Consider the following 17,654-nt stretch of genomic DNA (forward strand, 5'->3'; position numbering starts at 1 on the left):
AAGTAGACTTGGCAGAATAAAAGCCTTGTTAAACAGGGAACTCATGACTATGCTTCAGCGCAAAAGTACAGCAAAGATGGACTGAAAAGGAGGAATTTAGAAATATTACATGGTTTTGTGGAAATGGTGTCAGGACAGTCAAAGCTCCACTGGAGTTAAGACTTAAAAGGGACACTGAGGGCAACAAAAAGAGCTTCTATCGCTATATTAGTAATAAAAGGGTGAAAAAGGGAAATGTGGGACTGTTGCTGAATGGGCCATATGAAAATGGACACAAAACTGAGTTTCTTTGGGATGACAGGAATAGGCCCCAAGTTAGGATGAGAGGAAACAGCCTCAGGTTGCACCAGGGGAGGTTTAGATTGGATGTTAGGAAAAATTTGTTTACTGAAAGGGTTATCAAGCACTGGAACAAGCTGCCCAGGGAAGTGGTTGAGTCACTATCCCTGGAGGTGTTTAAAAGGCATGTAGATGTGGTGCTTAGGCACATGGTTTAGTGGTGGGTTTGGCAGTGCTAGGGTAATGGTTGGACTCAATGATCTTAAAGGTCTTTTGAAACGGTTTGGCAGTGCTACGGTAATGGTTGGACTCAATGATCTTAAAGGTCTTTTGCAACCTAAATGACTCTTTGATTCTATGATTCTATTTTTGAAGCTCTTCAGTTTCAAAATGCAAACACTGTTTTCAATATTTGTGAAAAGCTGAAATATAATCTTACCCAAATGAGAGCTCTTTCTTTTGAAAGCATTTATACAGAACATTCCAATGTTTTCAAAACTTTACTCTGGTCTTTTTTTCTTAAAAGTGTTTACAAAATCAGAGAGACAATACGAAGGTCTGGTTCTTAGCTGTTGATGGGCAGCTGCTGATTGCTCTGAAACTACTTTTTTTCTTAATTTATTACATTTGAAAACGTTTTATCCTGCTCTAGGGCAAAGTCCAGATGCATGAGAGCTGTGGTGGGGGCTTGACTATCAGGGAATAGCTTTAGCTGTCGAAAAAAGATAATATGATCAGCACAGGACCGTCAGGGAAAAGACAGAGAACTCCTTTCACCAGGTCTCACTTTCCTCTGAAAGCCTACTGCTTTTCATCTTTTGTTGCTGGCATTTTTGACACACCACCATTCTGGAAATTGGAAACCCAGGCTACCATGGTCAGGCAATATGCCTCGCTCCTTTGTGCACCTGGTCAATAGTCTCTTGTATCGCTGAACTCAGGGCACAGATGGTTTACGTAGCTGAAAGACCTACCACACTCTTACTGCAATACAATCCATCACCAGGATTTGGGTCCTTAGGCAGAAGATATTATTTTTAATTTAACTGGATGATTAAAATACTCTAATGAATTTCAAAGCTCCATTAAAATTTGCTTAGAGAATATAAAAAAATCTGCATCTTTGTTATAATAAAAAAACTTTAGAAATACTAATGCGTTATGTGTTCCATAACATTTATAGAAGGAGGTTTCGTTACATCACAGCAGTTTTTCTCAGTCTGCATTTCCTGGATATCATTAGAATTTTACAGTCAATAAAAAGATGTCATGAGATTTACTGCAAAGCATTAAGCCACATTTATTCTGCTGTTCTTAGAAGTTGAACTGGTGGTGAGGCACTTTTAATAACACTCTAATCTTGAACCCAACTCCCAGTTTCATCACTGAAATTCATATGAGTGTATTACGTGCATAAATGTCTTCCTGACCCAATTACTCCTAATGGGATAAACATAGCAAAAATCAATGTCACCATCTTTTAAGTGATGCATTCAGAATGCCTGACCTGTACTACATTCATTCATTTTCAAAACTTTGGCCTACTTCTGTAATATTTGCCTTTGTGAATGACGGCAATGCTTTATCAGTGAGTAAGCAACATTCTCCTGCAATGTATGAATAAGTGTTAAGGAGCCAGGACAATTACAGTACAAGCAAGGATGTTGTATCAACTTCAGGAACTGGTCTGAAGCTGTTCACCTGATCATTGTCAAAGATGGAGATTGCCTAGAGGAAGGAGAATTGCCTTGAAGCAAGCTGAAAAATGAGTTCTGAGGGCTTGTTTTAGATGTTTCTTCCCATCCCACCCATGTGTCAGAGGTTATCTTACACTGTTGAGGAGTATCAGCACTAGCCACACTGATTCCCAAGCTAATATCTGAACTTACGTTGCCTGGGCAAGTCGGTCTGGACTAAGATACAGAATACAAACAGGACTTGCTAAATGTGCACTCAAATCCTCCTATGCTACCATTGTGACAGGGATGGCAACTTCTGGCAAGCCAGTCAAACCATCAGATGGAGATACAAACCGCTGCAGAGAAATTCACAGGAGCCCATCTATCAGACCCCTAAACTGTTTCTCTCCATGTAGGAAACAGCTGGTTGACAGCTGAAAAAGGACACTTCCAACTTCCCCAGCTACAAAGAGCAGCAGCATTGTAAGCCCAGCTCCTGTCCCACCTGCCGGCGGCAGTCCCCTTCACGCCTGCTGCCCTGCAGGTGCACAGCCAGCCAGAGCTCTAACCAGGGGACGGGTTAGCAGGCACAGCCTTTCTCTGCAATTGACTTGCAATCGCTTTTGATATGTATAGCTTTACAGTTAACTTCGGGGATACTGTTCTTCCCATGAAAAAAACAAACCACTTTCTGAATGAGCAAATTTTCATAATTTGTTATTATGTAATTATTTCATTTTAAAATATTTTATCATGAATTCATTAAAAAATCATTTTTCATTTCAGGTTATCAATATTGGGGTTTCCTTAGAGAAGCAGAACTTGATTTTATTTACATTTGATCAGCGTATAATTTATTTCACTTAATTTGCTTCAGATACTGCAGGGAATCCTGCAGGACAGAAGTTCACGGCTTCAAGCCTTTTCTCGGTTTTGCTTCCTTTTTCACTCTCTCTTTCCCTCCCAGTTCTGATACTCAGCAGTCAGATCTCATTAAAACCTTCAGAACGTTCACACAGTTAAAGATACACAGATGTTGATACCAATGTCTCTGTAGTCTGGATTCAAATTTATTCTTATGGGAAGCATTCTTTAAGTATTGCAGTTTTTGCAGAAACTTTCCATGACTTGCTATTCATCTCAGGTAATTATCATAATCTTCTACTTTTCTACCAGGTGTTTCGTCTTTTTCAAATAATAAGCTGGAATCAATACAACATGCGCTGATGTTTTCTAGGCAATTCACATAATTTGTGACCCTAATTGTGACCTACTTTTGTCATATGCAGCCAACATTTGGTAACAGTTAAGAGTGTATTTATAAATAGAAGGGATCACATCCCTTGTTACAGGATATTTTCCTAACCATAAAGTGTGTGTAAATCTAGATCTGAGCACCCATCATCTCTCATCCAGAAGCTGAGCTGCTGGACCAGGAATGGAAAATTCATGGGTGCAGAAAAAAGGACAAACAAAAGACAGACCAGTTCCACTGATCAGTCACAAGATTGCTGAGCTGGAAGGAGACCTGAATCTCCAAATCCTACTCGTTGAAGTGTTTCCATTTGTTGGTTGTTGATTATGTATTAATAATCCACTGCCCAGGGAGCAAGAGAGTCTCTGCTCACATCTTCAATTAAAGTCTTAAAAGCCATTTGAGTGCCTAGCAAAACATGTAGACCACCACTGTACAAAGAAACTGTGCCAGCTGTGACACATCACATCAGCTCCCTGTGTGACACTGCCCACCAAGAAACTTTTGAAAGTGCAGAGAAAAGAACCTGGAGAAGAAGCTAACTTTTGTATGGAAGCACCATCTAAAACTGGAATAAGCTATGTGAACACTGGTTAAACAGGAATAATACCTTGATAAGTGCAGAGAAGATTTGGAGAATGAAAGATATAATTAATTTAGCCTTATTAAGAAAAGGTTGTTCACCTCTAAGCAATACTTGTATGGAAAAAGAGATATTTGATAGTATTTTCTGCCATTTTCAAATTCAAGATCAACAGTTTTTCAGAAAGAGGTGTCATCCATTCTTCAGCATCTTTTATTCATGAAATCAAACAAGGACCTTTGTGGTCCTTTCAGACTTTATAGTCAGCGGATTTCTGATCAGAATCAGTTGCGTGTACACTGGAAATATTGAGAAGCTAGCTTTATTCCTCATTGTAGCTGTGAAATCCATGTGTGAAATGGGCAAAAAAAATATGTGATTTTTTTCAGAAACAGACAACTTAGCTTTTTCAGATGAGGTTGCTCTCTGCATTAACTGCTAGTCAAAGCAAATTTTCCTCTTGTATAGGTCTAAGCCTGAGATCTCTTTGCTTTCTCTGTCGTAAGCGTTATAAAATAATTATTGACATCGCTTTATCAATTGACTCTTAATTTCAGTACCATTGCAGAATCGTCAGATTCTGTCCAAGGATAAGATGCTACAAAAGTGTAAAATACTGCTTCTAAGAAAAGCAAAAGAATGCACTCCAGAATCTGTTACTTTTAAATTCCAGATGTGCCACTGTGTGCTTCTTTAAAAAAAATATTGATTAATTAATAACAAACTTTGCTGCAAACCTCTGAGTACAAAAGACAACCAAAATAAAACCTCATGTAAAAATAGTCAGCAAAGTCTCTAAGACGAACACGGTCTTCAAGAACCTCATAGATCTTTAGACAAAATGGAAATAAGCAAAATCAACAAACTAAAAAAGAGGTGATACAGAAAGTGGACATGGGAGCAGCATGGGATTTCATACATTGGCACAAGCATGGTATACATGGTAGCCGTCTTTTGCAACAGTGGCAAGGAAACCATGAAGTAGACTGTAGCATTTGTTTTCCCCTATAAAGGGAGTAGGATTAACATAAATACACATCCTCCTAAATATTAATTAAGCAGTTGTTGCTTATTGGTGACACTGGCATATAGCATATAATATGCAATTGTCAGTGCCTGAGCAGTATAATTAAGACCACATCTCAGCCATTGCTCCTTCAGCGCTTCCTTTGCTTTTCCTTTTCCACTGCTGAAGTGAAGAATGTATTTTACCAGCAGTTATACATTTGTGAGCAGATATATTTTACCTGGCAGTTAGTTCTGACAGTTTGATTAATTAGTCTTCAGTTGCTCTAAAGAACAACAACTACCACAACACAAACCCACTGTTGTTTTTTTCTAAAATGGGAAATTAATTTAAAAAGCATTCTTCCATTTTTGCTTAGAGAAATCTGCAAATTCAGGTTTAGAGTCTATTTTTTCCCTATCCCTTTCAATACAAAGTGATTGAAAATGAAAGGAAAATGTAACAGTAGAGTTCCTGATACCCAGTTTATTGGAGTTAATCAACAAAGCATCAGTAAAGATCCGTGCTGCCTAACTGGACTTACACTGCAATTTCAGGTGCTAACAAAGTGCCAGGGCTAAAGCAGATGAAGCTCTGTGTCTGAACAACAGATATCCCCAAAAGAAAAATCTGTTAGCACAATCTAGACATGACAGCCCTTGGTGTGTGGTTCAGAAGCACTTGCCTCTGTTGGCTATATAGGATGTACTTACCTGCAAAGGGTACATTCTCAAGGATACATATGTACCTGTTTATGAGATATGTTTGGGACAATTCTCTGCCACTGAGGCTGACTGCCAGAGCACAGCATGTGCCCATGCTGCAGTCAGCTCTCTCATCCTCCAGAATGGGGTAGCTTCCTCGAAAACACTGATGGCAAAGGTTTCTCTCACCTGGCACTACTGTCATGCAAACTCTTCCTGGGAGCTGTTTGGAAAAGTGCTACCTATTGGAGGAAAACGTTTCTAGAATTATTCCAGCAATTAAATTGTAAATAATTAAGTCCTAGTGCTTAGCTCCAGTCCCAGACTTTTTAACTTACTAGCACAGATGTAGCCTACATCTTCAAAAACCAGGAGCAAGTTAGGCAAACCAGATCCTACACAGAGGTCTACCCCAGGCACAGACCTAGCCACATCTCTGAAACGGATACTCTCTTTTTGGCAGCTGAGGGAAGACAAGAACAAGACATGTAGGCTGCAACCTGAAAAATGAGGGGAGTGCTTTCTTTTAATAATTCTTATATGTGATATTTTGAACACTGAGAAATGGCTGCTTGGACAAAACTTGATTAGATCAGGTCATTGCAAAAGTAAGAGTAATAAATCTGGAATGTTCTTTAAAACTAAGTGGACATTTAATGCATTGCAAAAAAATTCCAAGAAGAATTAGGTTTAGCAGGTTTCAAACAAGAATTTGAGTATCCAGTTATACTGGTTAACACTTTAATAGAACATTGGGAGCAATATAAAACCTGATTTTTCAAGTTGTAAAAATATCCTTAAATTTTAAGGATTAGCATGCGATCTTCCTGGCAAGGAGACGGGGACAGATTATCCCCCATGTGCCTGCAGTGGAATTTCCTACATGTTTTTCTGAAGCATCTGGTGCTGGCTGCCATCTGAAGTAGGCAAGACTGAATAAGCCAAGGTATTCTGCCCCTCTGTCTTCCCCAAATGGCACTCTCTGTGCTTCCAAATTGAGATGGAGTTGATTGGTTTTTGCTGATTATTTTCTCCACACCATTCAGCACATACACTGAGATTTATGATTTCTGGGGCTCCTTTTGGCCATCATTTTCCCCGGTTTTATTAAAGTGCTAGCTCAGGGACCATTGCAATACGGGTTGCAATCAATAAATCTTCAGCCGTTTGCACTTACTTTACCAGAAAAGTTATATTTCTGTATTTCAGTCCCCTGACTCCTGGAGTGTTTGCTTATTTTTCCATTATTCTCCCTCACTTCCTCAACCAACTGATGTGAGTTTCTGCCAAAGTACAAGCGGTCATAGGGAGTTAACAGCAATCTCCCTTGGAGAAGCACCACTTGCATAGCTTCTTCTGGTTTAAGGAAACACATGCTGAGGTAGTTTGCAGCAGAAACCAGCTCTTTTCTTCATAGAGTCCCACGATCTCTCAGCAATTTGCTGACAGATATGAGAATCTGCAGCTCCAGCTGATAAATATTCAAAAGGTTTGTTGCATTCCCAGATTACCACCATAATTTCATGTTTATAGTGCAAGGAATCCATGATGTGACTAAGTTTTTTACCCTAGTATTTTCAATAGCTGCTTTAGGCTTCCTATACCTGCACATTCTCACCTTACGTGCATAGACTAGAACACATAGACCAGCAGAGGATTAAAGACAGAAGTGTTGCAGGAGCTGTCACTTTGGACATTTAATTACTTTGAAGTACAGAGAAAGTGGAAGAAAGGTCTCTGAGTTGAAAAAAGAAAACCTGGAGGCTTAACAGCAGTACTGGAAATCCCACCTTCTGACACATTCACCCAGTCACCTCCACAGCCTGTGTATTGAACCAACTCCAGCAGTCAGTAACAGCTTCTTTTCAAAGGATGATATCTAATTAAGCACTTTGAAACATGCTTGGATTCTGGGGGGATTTGAGTAGGGAGCTAAATTCCAGTTTGTACCTCCTTGTACTTTCATAGCAGTAATGTGACAGTTTTGTTTGGTGTTTCTACTTATTGGATTATTCTAATACATCTGCATGCATGCTCATCCTTTTTAAGTAGGTGAAACAGAAAAAAAAAAAAAAGAAGGAAAGAAAGAAGATAAACCCAACCAATCCTATTTTTTAGATAAGATTTCAGATTCATGGTGAAGACACAAGGCTTCTGCAATGGATTCATGTTCCACATGTTACATACCCTATTTGGGGGGGTTACTCTTGGGTGCTGCAGTCTCAGCTTTTCAAGATGCCTTGTATTCCTGAATGCCAAATGCAATTGGTAGTGTTTGCCAGTTTTCCAGATTTACAACAAAAGAAAGGGGCAGCAGCCTGCTGACCTGTTATCTGATGGAGAAATTAAAAAAACTGGTGTCAGAAGACGTACAGCTACTAGGTTAAGAACCTAGGGAACATATTGAATAAAAGAGTTACTTGAATACTTGAGGGTTTTACAAATCAGAGCTGATTCACAAAGGACCATCTTAAAATTAATCTTCTGGTTTACAAGGCATTTGTGACCAATGAAGGTATGCGCCCTGCTCACTGTAAAATGCAGCTGAATAAGCTGCAAGTAGATGCACCTAGCAGGACTGAGACCTACATATATCACAAAGTGTTTCACCAGCAAAAAATCAGGTTAATAATTAAGTAATAACTAATTTTCCAGCAGGTCTGTAGGACTTTGTCTCGAGTCCAAGTTACATTTTGTTGGTTTTTTATTACTGACATGTCTAAAGAGACGATACGTGTAAATAGTAAGTAAAAGGCTATGAAAATGGAACAGAATTCGTAAATGCTACAGGTAGGATCGATCTCAACCATGTTAGGTACTTAAAAGTTAGGTTGTCCAGCTCTGAGTGAAATTCCAAAGGTAGGGGATATGTTACCCTCTGCTGACACATACTTCTTTCTGTCCATGATAAAAGGAAGCACTGTGTGACCAAGTTAGACAATTAACTTGTAGGCAGCTTAAATTAGGTGAGGAAAATCCCACTTTACATGACCAGGCTTGTAAGGTAAAATTAGCACCTATTGGACTGCGGGGAACTGTTGCAAAAACAAAATGAAAGAAAACGGTTTCACATAGAAGTGCTCAAAAAAAAATCCACTCCAGAAAAGCACCATTCCCAGTGGATTGCTAGCCTCATTGCTAAATCTGGGGGCTAGAGGCAGTCAGGGTAATAAAACAGTGACTTTGTCTTGGCAAAGAAAGTATGAACATGATAAAAAGAAGGTGACCCTTAGAAGCCTCATCCTTAGATGCTAGAAGTGAGAACAGATTAATGAGTTGAAAGAACAGCATACACAAGCTGAGATTTCAAGGGTCTTTAAAACCTCAGCACTACCAGCATCTCACTGGAATATAGTAAGATATCTGACAAGTTCGATTTTTATTATTTTAACACTTTTTTATTTTTTCAAAATGTTTCTGTTCCAAATATGTTGCTTTAAGGACATTGTTTCACCTCTGGCTATAATTGCTATTGCTCCCAGTGTGAGGAGACATCTAGATGATGGATATGCCAGAGGTGCTAGGGTAATTGCTGTCAGTGTACATGGGATTTCAAACTCCAGGTCTGGCCTGAAAACGGGAGAACCATATGCAGCTGAGGCATTCAGAATAAGTTACAAACTGAATTAAACCAAAATGAAGATCAAGTGATAAAACTCCCCAGTCTCAACTGGAACCTCAGTAGTTCAAGCATGCAAAGTGATTACAGTCCAGTTCTGAGCTGTAAGGAGGTTTTTGCCTACATAATGTTGATGTTAGACACTGTAAAATCTTCAGTATGTTAGAAAGTAAGCACGAGCACTGCCTGCCACAGAACAGGATTTGGGGTGTCTTAAGGGTGCATCAGAAAACAGCTCTTTTGAGACCTCATCAGACTGTCAAAGTGCTTATTGATAGCAAATATTTTTAAGGGCATTTCCAGTTGCATTTTCACTTCTGCATGAGACCTTTCCCCATCACTCTATCCATCCTATATAACTTCTCTCCTCTCACCCACTGCTGTGAAGCCCATGTGAAGCATATAGAATCATTGCTTTCCCCCTCTGTTCTTTTGATATACTTTCCAAGGCTTTCACTTTAATGATAGCTCCAAACCGTTTCCTGTATTTTCGTTAATCTTTCAGTACAGATCTACTCTCGGCAGACGGCTCCTCTTATTTGCATGCCAGCACAATGTTAAGCCCTTTCAGCCTGTTTTGAGTGATTGACAATTTTAGTTCCTTTTAGCAGTCTGGAACAACTGATTTACCACTGTGGGTGTAACTGCTTTCTTTCTGACACTGCTAATTTACCAAATGAATTGTGTTCTTGCACATTTACTGAGATTAACAGAAATTGGAAGTTAAAATTACGTAAATCAGTTGCAAACTTATTCTGAATATTTGACTTAAACTGCTTTTTATCTTTGCAAAAGTAGGCTCCATGTGCTGCCATTAACCAAAGTATAATTGATACAGATGGCTATTGCATTTTTATTATTAAGTAAATAAAAAAAAATCCACATCTGATATATAGCTAATGTTCATGGTAAAATCGATAGCATAGCAATATCTTCCTGCATGTGTCTTCTACCATTGCTTTTCTCATTCTTCTTCATTCTATACAACTACAAATGAAACTAAATTAAAAAGAAAGTACTTGCAGTTAGCCCAGGATTAATTTCAAATTCAGGATTTAACTGAATTTACATTGAAGAAAAACAGGCGAATTGCCGAGGTAGTTAATGACTTTCATATGCTTTATTCTAGATTGTTTTGGGTTTTTGTCAGGAGCAAGGAAGGTATGACAAAGAATGCAGTGATATTTTGAAATGTGTAAACAAATGTTACATTATGTACCTTCTTTGTTTGCAGACCTGCTCTCTGTGGCCTTGCTATGCCAAATCTGAGCTCTGTGTTCCTAAGGAAGTACGAGACGGCTTCTTTGCTTTGCAGTATGGCTGGTCTGAAATTATACAAATCTAGTTGGGGTAGGGCTGAAAGCTTTCCTGGAAATTCCCACCCATCAAAACAAAAACTATTTTCATAATGAATTGAGTTTCAAGGGTTTCCAGCCTTACAGGAAAAGCATTATAGGGTTTTCTTGTTTTTTTCACATTTATTAAAATCCCTCTCATTGGATAAAGAACTTCTATTTTATAATTTAAAATTGACTTGCATGTACTTACATTCAGTTATAGAAAAAAAACACACTCATTTTGACATAGGATGAAATTAGTTACATAAGTAATTTCTCTTTCCAAGTGTTATATGTTGAAGTTACTCAATCTAAATTTCCATCAGTATGATTTTAATTTTCTTGCTAATGTATTGTGGAAATATTTCCTTTTTTGTTTGTTTGTTTGTTTAAAATCCTAATTTAGGTTGAAATTTTATTTTAATTTCATGTATTAAATACAATACATACTTCAATACAGATCTCACTTGCAGGGTACCCTGAAGGGAACAAGAACATTCACAATAAGAAATCTCAGACAATGTTAACAGAGGGAGTTAATATATAACTGCTTGCAAGGAGAGAACAATAAAATAACTTATTTTGCATTTGTTAATAGAGGAAAATATTTAATAGTGAAGAAAATGGAACAAACTGACCACCTAACTTCCATATGCAAGTCATGCCTTATTGAAGGACCAGGTGAACATTTTAAAGTGAGATTTAAAGAAATTTTTAGCTTAAGAACAAGGTGTGGTAAACCTACAAAATTGCTGAGGAACAATATATTGCCATGCTCCTGCTCACATTGCTGTACTTAGTGTCTGTTGACACAAGCAAGTGGGGAACCAGGTCAAACATGTTCGCCACTCTCAGGAAGCAACTCTGGCCAACATCTACCAAGCACAGTATTTGCAAGGATGATGCCATCCTGTGGAGCACACACCTAATGGAATGCACCAAGCAGTGGTAAGTGTGTTGAAGTCTTGTCCCTGGTGCCTGATGAGGTCCAGGAAGAGAAATGATGCCAGGCACACATATGGCAGCAGTCCTTTAAGAAGCCAGAAGAAAAGTGCCCTGCACCAGGCTCGCTAGAAAATACAGCTCAGTCAAAAAGTAGCTGTACAGCACAAGAGAGGAGGAGGGGGTTGCAGGAACCGTATAAGCATCCCGCACCAGGAGTTAGCATTGCCATGTGTTCGCTGTTACTGTCAGCCGGTTCACTAGATAACACTGAAAATTTGGTTTACTCCAGGCTGCAATCGCCCTTCCGAGTGGGACGTGGATCCATCTCCTCTAAGGAGTTGCTTTTGCTTCTCCTAATCTCTGTGGTACCAAAGAAGGTCTCCCCCAGTGCTTGCTGGGCTGGCAGCCCACTGCTAAGTGAGCAACATTTCCAGGGTAATGGATACGGGCAGTTGCATCTCAGTGTAGGGTCAGTTAAAAGGCACACAGCAGAATGTTTTGAAATGGACATCTGGCATGCAGTAAATGCATTTAGGAAGCAATAAACAGCTCATTTTGAATGACTTCTGCAATTGGTTTCAACACAAGCAGTTGGTGGAAAAACAAGCTTTTAGAAAGGTCATTTAGTGCCATATATAACCCATCTCTTCCAGTTAAACTGCTTAGCAGTGTACAAAGCAAATCCCAGCCCATTTCTGGTCTGATAATTAATAGAGTCTTCTACTCTAGCTGGAGCAGTACAAAGAAAGTGAATGTTTTCCTTGTTATCCAGACTTAATAATTCACCATTTGAATTGTCAGGGTGTCTTTGAAAGAAGCTGATTGTTGAAATCCAAGTGCAGTAGATGTGAAATATTGTATATTGTGTCTTCAAGATGAGCATGGAGTTCACATGCTTTTAGTCAGTAATAGATTACTGATGGCCCTTGGAAACAGCAAAAAGATTTTTCGATCGTAAGATGTAATACTGCAATTTTCTTGCTGATATTCTGTTCAAAGAGTATAAATAAAATATGAATACTAAAATATTTAAATTTCTAACCCTTAAAAAAGGGAAAATATTTTCTTCCTTTTATCTATCATTGGATATGGTAGACAAGCAACATGAATATTACAAATGTAAGTTTCCAGTGATAAATAAAATTATCAGATTTCTAAACTGGCCAGACAAATTGACACTGACAAATATATTGCAATTACCCTGAGAGAGGCTATGAGTTAGTTCCTAAAATAAAAAAATATAGTTGAGTTAGTAAGCTGTGAATACTAGAGAAATTGAATCCACATGCTCCATATTCAAAACTGATGATCTTTACTCCTGAAAATCAATGTGTTTAGTTTGATTTAGCTATATCATCTGTACTTCTGTAAATGAATGCAAGTAAATCACGTTTCAAGTTGTGCACAAAAATTGCAATGCCCCAGAACAGGTTAATCTGAGTTTTTGTGCCTGTAAAAATGTCATGAAGAGAGCTCAGCGGAATGTTTCAGATTAGCATCATATTAACTGAAATTACGATGGTGTCAGCAACTGTTCATGAACTTAGTCCATGGTGAGCAGGAAAAAAAAGAAGGGAAGAGAATTTTGGAAAATTTTCATTTAAGATTTCATGTTAGGATATTCTAAATGAAAACTTTGGTTTGGAAGTTCACTTTAAAAAATCAAACCAGAACATTAGCTCCTAATGTTGCTTTTGATCATCACTTGAAGAAAAATGGTTTATGCTATTTTAACCAGAAGTCCCACCCACAATATATGGCTCTTTACTAAGAACAAAGGTGTCTCCTTTTCTAAGTATTATTGTCTTAATTATCTGTGAAGAATCAAAAGACACGCAAATTACATTTCATGGTACAGGGGAGAAAATGTAAAGTGAGTGTGGAGTCCCACACGGGCCTGACTCAGAAACAAACTCGGAAATTTGTAATGATGAGCAGGAATCTGAAGAAAGGAGAAGACTAATCCTGTCTGTGCCCTTCCCGTATCTCCTAAATTACAAGATCTTTCTGCTGAAAGAACCTGCAAAAAGGTAGTTAACACTGACCTTAAATGGTCATAATTAGTCTGTAAGTTAACAAGCTATTGAAGCCAGCAATTCCAGCTGCATTTCTTCAAAAACTGCAATTCAAAGGCAACTGTCTCTGGACCTTGGCACAGCCTAACATGAGGTATGACTGCACTTATAGCTTGTGCAGACACAGCCAATCTGCATCTCACTAATTTACTGCAAATAACATCAGAGGGCTCAGCACAGGCCAGTCCCTCAGACACTCACCAAAGACCTGAGGTGGGCACTTCCAGCAATGGTTGAGCAATGTCACGGCCACCCTCCATGGCCTCCTAAGCCAGCCAAGTCAGCTCAGGATCGCTAAACGGAGCCACCACCCTTGGTCCAGAAATCTGCAAGTCTCGCATTGCTGGGAGATTGGGAAATACTCTGGGCAAACATTTTTCTGTGCCAGCTGGGGCTTCACAGTCTTTTTGGCCACAGCTGGTGGTGGAGGACTGTGCTGGCTGGAGCTGCCGTCCAACCTACTGAGAAATTCCTGAGTAAGTTCTCTTGCAGATATATCTCTAAGACTGTCCAGCTTTGGACAGAAATACGAAATATCAGAGCATTTCATTTTCAGATGAAACCCACCAAGGGCTTCAGTGGGCCAACAACATTTACACCAGCACGGCTCAAACCATGAAAAGCAAGCCTACACACAAACCCCACAGCCTCGCTAGTGCATACAAGCCGGTGAGCCTCCTTTTTCCTTGCTTAGTTCTTAACACCACAGCTTTTTCCTTTAGTATTCACAGCCTGCCATGCAGACTGATGAGACATACAGCTGAGATGGAGGGTTCACACTGAACCCTTTACAAGGGATTAGTGCTGTTTGAGGGCTGGAGACTGCCAGCAAGGGGAAGGTCACCTGTCTTGTTGGAAAAGTTAAGCATTTCATTGAACACGGAGATTTGACAGTGGCGCATGACACGCCAGTGACTTTATCGCACCTAGCTGAAAGTTTATATGCATTAAATCATCCTGCACTTTTCCCACTTAAAGGAGGATCAGGTTGGGCTGAACACCTTTCAGACTGAAACCACTCTAAGCAGAATGGATATTTGTGACAGTAGCTGGAGATTGTTCTGTCTTGGTAAATCAAAATTTGAAGCATCAGGAGTGCAATAATTAAATAAGGGCACACCGCTGGATCACATCTGGTCATTGCAGCACTGCCCTGGTTTCAGCCTGGACAGAGTTAATTTTCTTCTCAGTAGCTGGTACAGTGCTGTGTTTTGGATTTAGTGTGCAAATAATTTTGATAGCACACTGATGTGTTTAGCTGTTCATAAGTAATGCTTACACTAAGTCAAGGACTTTTCAGTTTCTCAGGCCCTGCCAGCGAGGGGGCTGAAGGGGCACAAGAAGCCGGGAGGGAGCAGAGCCAGGACAGCTGACCCGAACTGGCCAAAGGGATATTCCATACCATAGAGCATCAGGCTCAGTATATAAAATGGGGGGGGGGAGTGAGCCAGGAAGGGCCGGTGGCTGCCCAGGGACTGGAAGGGCACCAGTCAGCAGGTGGTGAGCAACTGTATTGTGCATCACTTATTTTTTCCCCTTTTGGGTTTTATTCCTTTCTCCCTCTATCTCCTTCTCATTACAATTGTCATTGCCATTATTATTTTATTATTAATTATATTCTTATTATTAATTAATATTTTATTATTAATATTTTTATTTTATTTTTTTATTTTATTTCTATTATTAAACTGTTCTTACCTCAACCCACAGATTTTGCCTTTTTCCCAAATCTCCTCCCCATCCCTCTGTGGGGCGAGGGAAGTGAGCGAGCAGCTGTGTGGTATTTAGTTGCCAGCTGGGGTTAAACCATGACAAGCAGCTTTGAAAATTTATGGGATATTTAAATCATTGTGATGCACAATTTGAGTTGCTGATTAAGATTTCTGGTTAAATATAAAATAAATTATTTAAACATTGTATGCTTATATGAAATTGAGCAATATTAGAAACGTAATTGTAATAGAAGTGTAGAAGAATACAGTTATAACACAGTAATGTCTATTTTTCTAGGACAATTTTGCTTCTTGCAAATTTTGTTGGAAGCAGAGTCACCTTATTGAGAGATTTATTATAAATCAATGTAAAGAATGTGTTGGATTAGAAGTGAAGGGAAGGGAGATGGTAAAGTAAATAATTACGTTTGATTTCCTGTACTCTTAACAGACTGTGCGGAACCAGGGAAATTTTGAGGGGAAGGTGGGAGCTGGCTGACTTTTGTCCTTGTCTAGAAAAGGGACTACATATGTACAGACAGGTTGTATTCCATCTCCAGATATAAATGTCAACCTCAGGTATTAATAGATTACATCATCTGAAGAAATTAACAGCATGTCTTCTCATCTGTAAAAAAGCATTGTAATGATTCTGTGCCAACATTTTCTTGGCACAACCACAATGACTTCAGAGATCATTTTGGTTGGAGAACTGCCTGTTTCCGATTGCACAGACACTTGCGGAAATGGATGCAGGTAAGCTAGGGATGGAATAGATCTGCTAAGTACTGCAGATGAAGGAAATTGCAATGGAGTCCTCACACAGCAGGTCCTCACACTAATTATGAAGTGGGAAGAATGACTAAGGAGGGATGACCTTCGGAAAAAGCAGCTCTGTTTCTTCTGCTCCCTGAATTAATCTACAATTATGTCAACTCATCTGTATCTTAGCAATAAATAAATAAATATTTCCTTCTATGCTTGAAAAATCAAAACCCTAGCAGTTCAGTTCTAGTAGGGGCACTACCATTGCCTAACCATATGTTAGCACCCAGACAGCTAAGAAACCACTTCTTATTCAAAAAAAGCCAAGCTTTTAAAATCCACTTTGATAATATGTTGGGGGTTTTTTTGAGGGGGAGGGGAGATTTTCCTCCAGAACTGGCATAATTCCTCACCTTTAAGAATGGAGTCAAGGAGGCATCTAGCTATTATCAGAGCTACAAGCTGCCTGAGCTCACCACCTGCACGTGACAAGGAATAAATGTTGTCTTCAGGCTGTGATGAGCACCTGGCTCCTCAGCTACCTCTCCTGAAGTGCTGAGCTAAAAGATGGAGACAAAAAGGAGGGACAGTATGAAACTGTAGATCTGAACTGTCTTCAGAAAGGAAATTAAGGTACCTGGCTGTATCCATAGATCTCCCCCTTGTAAAGCCCCACTTTTTTATAAACATTCTAAGCAAAGAGTGAACTTAGAACAAATGTTCTGTGTGGGAGATGGGCATGCAGGGGCACAGACTTCAGCAAAAAACAAAGCACAGAGAGAGAGGGCTTTGTCCTCAGTCCAATCCTCACAAAGCTGTCTTCCCTCAAAAAACAGCACTCTGCACAGAACTGATCCCTTATTTCACTCTGACCCCTTGGTCAGATGTCATGGTGGTCAACGTACCGAAAACAAGTGCTCCGTGTGTGAGAAACAGAGAATACATCGGCTGTGAGAAAGGACATTATCAGTAATACTGTAATGCCAGGCAATAAACTGGTGGTACTCACTGGTGTTTTAAATATTTAAATCCTACATCATATTGATGTACCAAGGTGTTAGGTACAGTAGCCTGTGGAGGGACACTCAGGCACTCCTGGGATTCACAGACAAGGCATGGGACGCCTCTGCCCTGCTGTGGGCATCCTTGTTATAGGATATCAGTGTCTCAAGGCAGGCATCTGAATCTCACTTCACTATCAAACAGTAAAAATGAACATCTTTAGCATTTAATAAAAATAATGATGCCTAACATTGATCAGACAAATTACTATAAAAGGAGACAAGACATACCAACTCATACATTTTCTGTACTGCAGACTCCTTGACTCAGACAGAGTGAATCACACCATGAGTGTCTGCGTGCCTGGGTTTCCCAAAAGTGTCAGATCCAGTAGATCTTCTCAGAATATAATTAACTCATGTGGAGAGCACTCATCTGGCCAAAAGAACAGCAGCTGTGATCACTCTCAATAAAAAATAAAATAAGACAAAGGTTGCAGCAGCCTAATTTTGGATAAGGATCTAGTAGATCATTCACCCAGGAAGAAAGTGGATGATGTGTGTACCCCAGATAATAAAGGAGCCTGATGCTGCACAGCTCTTTGACCACTCGTGTTTTTGACTCCTTGTCCTCAAGAGTAATTTGTGGTGCTGTGAGCCCAAGGACTCCAACTCTCGACTGTCGTCAGGAACT

The sequence above is a fragment of the Falco cherrug genome, chromosome 6 (genome assembly GCF_023634085.1).
Source record: "Falco cherrug isolate bFalChe1 chromosome 6, bFalChe1.pri, whole genome shotgun sequence".
Lineage (NCBI taxonomy): Eukaryota > Metazoa > Chordata > Aves > Falconiformes > Falconidae > Falco > Falco cherrug.